Here is a 6,898-nt window from a genome sequence, read left to right on the forward strand (position 1 = left end):
GTCGATCAAGCCAAGGTGGAGGTAATTGAATGATTACCACTACCTACTAACGTTAAAGCAATCAGAAGCTTCTTAGGAAATGCAGGGTTCTACAGGAGGTTTATTAAAGATTTCTCCAAAATTTCAAAACCCCTGTGCAATCTCTTAGCCACTGACACTCCTTTTATTTTTAACAAAGAGTGCAGGGATGGCTTCGAACTTTTGAAAGCAAAGCTTATCTCTGCACCTGTCATTTCTGCACCCAACTGGAACCTTCCGTTCGAACTAATGTGTGATGCCAGTGATCATGCAATTGGTGCAGTCCTGGGACAGAGACATGATAAGCTCCTACAGGTCATTTATTATGCCAGTCGTGTTTTGAATGACGCATAGAGAAACTACACCACCACATAGAAGGAGTTACTTGCAGTGGTTTATGCCATTGACAAGTTCAGGTCCTATTTAATAGGATCTAAGGTCATTATCAGTACTGACCATGCCGCCCTCAAGTACCTTCTGTCAGTGCAGGACTCTAAGCCCAGATTGATAAGATGGGTATTGCTCTTGTAGGAATTTGACATAATGATTAGGGATAGGAAGGGGTCAGAGAACCAGAAGGTTGACCACCTATCCCGAATTAAACCTGTAGTAGGGACGCCCCCTCTAACTACTGAGATATCCGAGACTTTCCCTGATGAAAAACTCTTTGCAATACGCAAAGCACCTTGGTTTGCCGACATAGCAAATTACAGGGCGATATGGTTCATCCCCAAGGAATACAATAGGCAGCAAGTTTGAAAACTCATCCAGGATGCTAAATATTACTTGTGGGCTGAGCCATACCTCTTTAAGAGGTGCTTGGACGGTATAATCCGCCATTGCATATCTGAGGAAGAAATGCAGCAAATTCTATGGCATTGCCATGGCTTAGATTATGGAGGCCATTTTGGTGGTGAGCGCACAGCCACCAAACTCTTTCAGAGTGGCTTTTACTAGCCAACGCTCTTCAAAGACTTTCAAGAATTTGTCCGCAAATGTGACAGTTGTCAACGGGCTGGCAATCTCCCTCATAATCACGAGATGCCTCAATAAGGGACTTTGGAAATTGAGCTGTTCGATGTATGGGGAGTAGAGACTTCATGGGCCCTTTCCCGTCCTTATATTCGAACACATACATCCTTGTGGCAGTGGATTATGTATCTAAATGGGTAGAGGCAGTCACATCACCCACCAATGACACCCGAGTGGTGATGAGATTCTTCAAGAAATACATTTTCAGCAGATTTGGTGTTTCAAGAACACTGATCAGTGATGGAAGCACTCACTTCTGTAACAGATAACTTGACTGAATTCTGCACTGCTATGGTGTTTGCCACAGAGTGGCAACTCCATACCATCCGCAGACAAATGGGCAAGCCGAAGTCTCCAACAAGGAGCTCAAAAGAATCTTGGAAAGAACAATGAGCACTTTCAAGAGAGATTAGGCACGAAAGCTTGATGACGCTCTCTGGGCATATCGAACAGCTTTCAAAACCTCTATTGGGATGTTACCGTACCAGCTGGTCTATGGCAAGGCATGTCATTTACCAGTAGAACTGGAACACAGAGCCTACTGGGCAACTAGATTTCTCAATTTTGATGCCAAGGCTGCAGGAGATAAAAGATTGCTCCAGCTAAATAAGCTGGACGAATTCTGACAAGTTGCATTTAACAATGCAAAAATCTACATGGAAAGGGCCAAGAAATGGCATGATCAAAAGATTTCTTCTAGAGTCTTCGAGCCGGGTCAGAAGGTTCTGCTCTTCAATTCCAGACTTAAGCTTTTTCCTGGGAAGCTCAAGTCACGATGGACTGGACCATTTGTGGTCACTAAAGTATCATCCTATCGTCATATAGAGCTCCAAGACAGACACTCTGATAAAAGATTTACAGCGAATGGACAGAGGGTCAAAGCATTACCTAGGGGATAATCTGGAGCAAGAAAGCTCTACACTGCTAGTGACATAACAGCAGCAGGGTCAAGCTAATGACGGTAAAGAAGCGCTTGTTGGGAGGCAACCCAACCATAAGTAGTGTGTTGTTTTTACTCTTTTATTTATTCTCATTCATATTCATTTTCAGTTCATTTCTTATTAATTTCCATAGTTTTCTTTGCTTTTTAACATTTGTGATCATGCATAGTGCTTAGAATAAAGACAAAGATATTCAGAAATGAAAATAAAGCACGCTGGGGATAACCCTTTACTGGCGTTGAATGCCAGACAAGGAGGAAAGCTGGGCATTTAATGCCCAAGAAGGAAAGGAGGCTGGTGTTGAACGCCAGAAAAGAGGCATTTTGGGCATCCAACGTCCAATGGGGAGTGAGGAGCTGGCGTTGAATGCCAGAAAGGGAGCTCCCTGGGCGTTAAACGGCCACTCAAGGGTTGGCTCAAGGCATTTTATGATCCCCTATGGGCGTTCAACGCCCATTCTTGGCGTTGAATGATGTGGGTGCATCATTGCCTATTTTTAGTTGTTATTTTAGCAGATTTTAGTTAGTTTTCATACAAATTTCATTAATAAATAAGTAATAGCATGAAATATCTCTGCATGAAATAAAATCTCAAGCATAGGTGAATTTTAGCTAATATACAAGGTAAATATGATAAAATAGATCACACTAAGTGAAGTTTTGATTTTGAGTATTATTAGCACACTTAGTATATAAAGATCATCTTGTATATTACCTTGATGCACTTATTTGCTTGATGATAGTAAAAGCATAGCCAGAGGAAAACAAGAAGCAACCAAGAGAAGGGCGCCTTTGGCGATACGCTCACATTCAAGAGCACTCCGTTTGTTACCAAGAGCGCTTGCGATAGAAGAGGAAAAATTTATCTGGCGACGCGTACGCATGGGTGACGCGTACGCGTGAGAGCGACACACATGGATGAAGTGGCGGCGAGAAAGTGGTATTTTTAAAAGGCCACACGTACGCGTGGATGAAGCGTACTCGTGGAAGAGCACCCTTGGGCGCGAGCACTACGCTCTTGTCAAAGAGTGCTGGGGCGACGCGCACGCATGGGTGACGCGTACGAGTCACAAGTGCCAAAATGCTAAATGACGCGCACGCATGGGTGACACGTACGCGTGGGTGCAAGAGCGCTACGCTCTCCTAAAAATTGCTATGCCATCCTGGGAGCTTAATTTTTGCTCAATTAACTTCACTCCAAGTCCATGTAAACTTCAAGCAAGCAGAGCCCATTAACATCATTCAATCAAAGGCACAAGAAGCATCTAGAATAGGAATTTTCATTCAATTGTAATTTGTTTTTCATTTCAATTTGTAATTTAGGAAAGCCTATATAAAGGTCTTAGTTTCATAGAATTGAGCACACTAGAACAGAGAACTAAAGGAAGGGGGAGAGAGTAAAGACCAATTTGAAATTCTGTGAATTGGCATACTCCAAGGGGAGTGGGTCTTCGGACCCCCCCTCATATACTCTTCTCCCTTTTCTCTTCTTTTCTTCCTCAGTAGTAGTTTAGTTTTAGTTTGTAAATCTCATTTATGAATTCTTGAATTTTCATTTTCAGTTTTGAATTCTTAATCTTCACCTTGATTTTTTATGCACTTTAGTTTCATGCAATTTGATTTTTATTTGAGAGTAATGACCACTTAATTCCCTCTGCATTCGGGAAAGGAGCTCTGTTTCAATTTTGATTGAATTTATGTTTATCTCTTCACTCTCTTCCTATGAACCTAGTACGTTGATTCAATTTGAAATCAATTCTAACAAATGAACAATTTTCTTCTCATTTTCTCCATTAGAGTACTTTAAAATCTTAATACGTCTGCCTCTTATTCGGAAACTACTGTTTGAATCTCTTAGAACGTCTATTCTTGTCATTATACTTTTCCTCATGAACCTTGTATTCTTTGATATGACATTGAAAATTGTTTTAGTATGACACGAATCCTTAAATCTTTAAAATTGGTAAGTGCTCCTTTTAATTAGGTGGTATCGTGTAATTTGAAGTTTTGTTTATCCCTTTCATTTTCTTGAGATGTAGTTTATATTTCTTTGTTTCACAATCTGTACTTTACGCATATCTTGATCTGTTTACATTTTCGAATATGGTAAGAACTCTAGTAACGAGGTTGTTGAGCTCATATTTCTCCACGAGTTGAGAAACCTTTGTAGTTATCCGAAGTTGTTCTGCTGCGATGCGTCGCTATTGTCTTTAATCATTCTATTTCTATAAAATCTCATACTTCTTCAACTTAGCTTGAAATCTGTTTCAAACTAACGCGTTATTTTTCTTTTTGTTGATCCTATCAAATTTCTTTGATTCAAGAGTTATCCTTGTAGTTGCCAATTGATTCTTTTCCAGCACTCTTCATTACTTATGTATCTTTGTTTACCTATAATCATTTTTCCAATCCTTATGAGTACTGTCCTTGTCACTTGTCATTCTTTTCTAAAATCTTGTATCCTTCTGAGTAAATTCGACATTTGTTTTAACGTCACGTGTAATCTCTAGATGTGGCAAAAAATATGTTAGTTTTTAGGACACAGTTAGTGAAGCTACTAAGTGTGTGATGCCACAATATGCTGTGAAGCTTTGTTTTACACAAAAGAGTTTTGTTGATATCAGGCTTGTGATCGGTTGTGGGTTTGCAAAATAATTGATGAGGTTTAGAACTTCGAATGAATTGTTCGATAAAGTACGGTTAGAAGTCCTGACGATGAGCTATATTAAAACCCCCTGATGTTGACACCATGTAACCACTTTGTTCTGAGCCTGTCTTGCAACCTTTCCTTTACTCCACTCTTTTCTTATATTTAAGTCTTATAGTTTATCTGATATTTGAAAATTTATATATATGTCAAAACTTTTTACTTTTCTAAAGTATTCAAAAGTAAAACATTAAAACTATGTAATATGTTATGTATTACTTTAATTTTTGAAGACGAAAATTTTTATAAGTGGGGTAGGATGTAAGACCTCGGATTTTTACAAAATTAAATAATAAATTTATTTATAATTTATTATATTTAATTAAGATTATATTTTAAGAGATTTTATATATATAAATTAAATAATTTTTTATTTATGATTTAAAACTTTAGTAATTGAATAATAAAAAGAATTTTATATGCTTTAAGTTGAATAATTAGGTTTATTAACTTTATTTCATGATTATAAGGGAAACTGATTTTATATTATCTCTAATTATTGAATTGAAGTATTAATTTGAAAATAAATTTTAAGTTGGCAATTAAATAGTATTTTTATAGATATTATTATTGGATTAAATTTGGTTTTTTATTAATACCTTGCCTAAACCCTAATTCCCAAATCAAAACCCTAAATCCCCAAAACACAATCCTAACCCTAACTAAACAAAATCCCAAATTTTCCCTAACCTCACCACCACACTCACCGCCCTAACCCCTCCCATAAACGCTACTGCAACTGTTTCAAAAGAAAACAAAAGAAAAGAAAGAAATACTGAGCAGAGAGCGAGAGAGAGCGCTTCTAGTGGAAAGAGGGAAGGCGCTGTCGTGCAGCGCGAAGCCGCCGCCGCCGTCGCATGCTCTGTCGCCGCAGTTGATGATGGGTTGCCGAGCCTCGCCGCCGTGCCTGGTTGCCGGGAAACGGCACTGCCGTTACTGGGATCCACTGTCGGTAAGGGTTTCGTTTTTAATCTCCGTTCTTCTGAATTCCTGCAACATTGTTGTCACTACAGAGCTTTTACAGTTGCGTCATCGGAGCCTGGGGCTGTTGTCGTCATTTGAGGTAGCTGCCGGAGCTTCTGCCCCTCTGTTGTGGCATTTTTCTCTTTAACTGTGGTAATTTATTCTAGCCTTGGAATTCTTACCGTTATTATTCTGCTATAAAATTTTGAGAAGTTCATGATGTTAATATGCTAGGGTCGCGTTCTGGAAACTGTATGATTAAAATAGAGGCGGTTGCGGTGTCATCCTTCTTCGTTTCTCGTGGTTGCTGTCGCGAGTTAAGACTAAAAAGGGACCCTTGACGCGTTAACCCTTAAAGGTTTTGACTTTTGAGGTAGGGGTGCTTTTCTTAAACTTGTTTTATTTTCCAGAGTTGTTATAAATCGATATTAATGCATAAAATATATCTTTGGTGATTCCCTAAGTTTTATGAATTAAATAGAGTTGTTTTGGATGAATGAGATTATTAGTTTGATTGATAGATTGATTGATTGAGAAAGCTGAAATATTCTGATTAGTTGATTGATTGAAATTTGATTTGATATTGAACCGGATTTGATATCGGAATTTGATTTCAAAACAAATTTGGAAAGGACTAGATATTTGGAAACGGTTTGTATATTGAGAATAGTTTACTATTTTGGTAATGGTTCGAACAAGGTTTGAGGAACGGTTTGGTTTGAAACTTTTTAAGAAAATTGAAAGTTCTTAATTATTGATTAATGCTGTTGAATGAAGTTGATTTAAATTGCAATTTATAGGATTGATTGATTGGATTCTGGATTTTGCAATTTCCTTGTGTTGAGTGTGGTTGTTGTGAAAATTGTTATTGGAAGTGATTTGAATGATTAACAGGTGTTTGGTTTGGTTTGGTTGGGACCCGAAAAGGGTGGCAAAGTCCGAGTTTTAGAGGAGATGCTGCCGAAATTTTATAAAATTGGAAGTTTTGTTTGAAGTAATTGTTTAAAAAGATTTAGTTCTTAAACGTTATTTGTTTCAGATTGATTTATTTATAAAAGAAAGAATTATGTTTTGAATCGAGATTGTTGATTAATGGAAAGAAGGATGATGAGGATTAATTTGAAATATGATTTTTGAATGAATTTGAAAATGGGATATGGATTGACGAATGATGATGATATTGAGAATGGCTTAGATATTGATGAGTGATGAATGAATTATTTATATGGCTTATGAAT

This window comes from Arachis ipaensis, chromosome B09 (genome assembly GCF_000816755.2).
Source record: "Arachis ipaensis cultivar K30076 chromosome B09, Araip1.1, whole genome shotgun sequence".
Classification (NCBI taxonomy): Eukaryota; Viridiplantae; Streptophyta; class Magnoliopsida; order Fabales; family Fabaceae; genus Arachis; species Arachis ipaensis.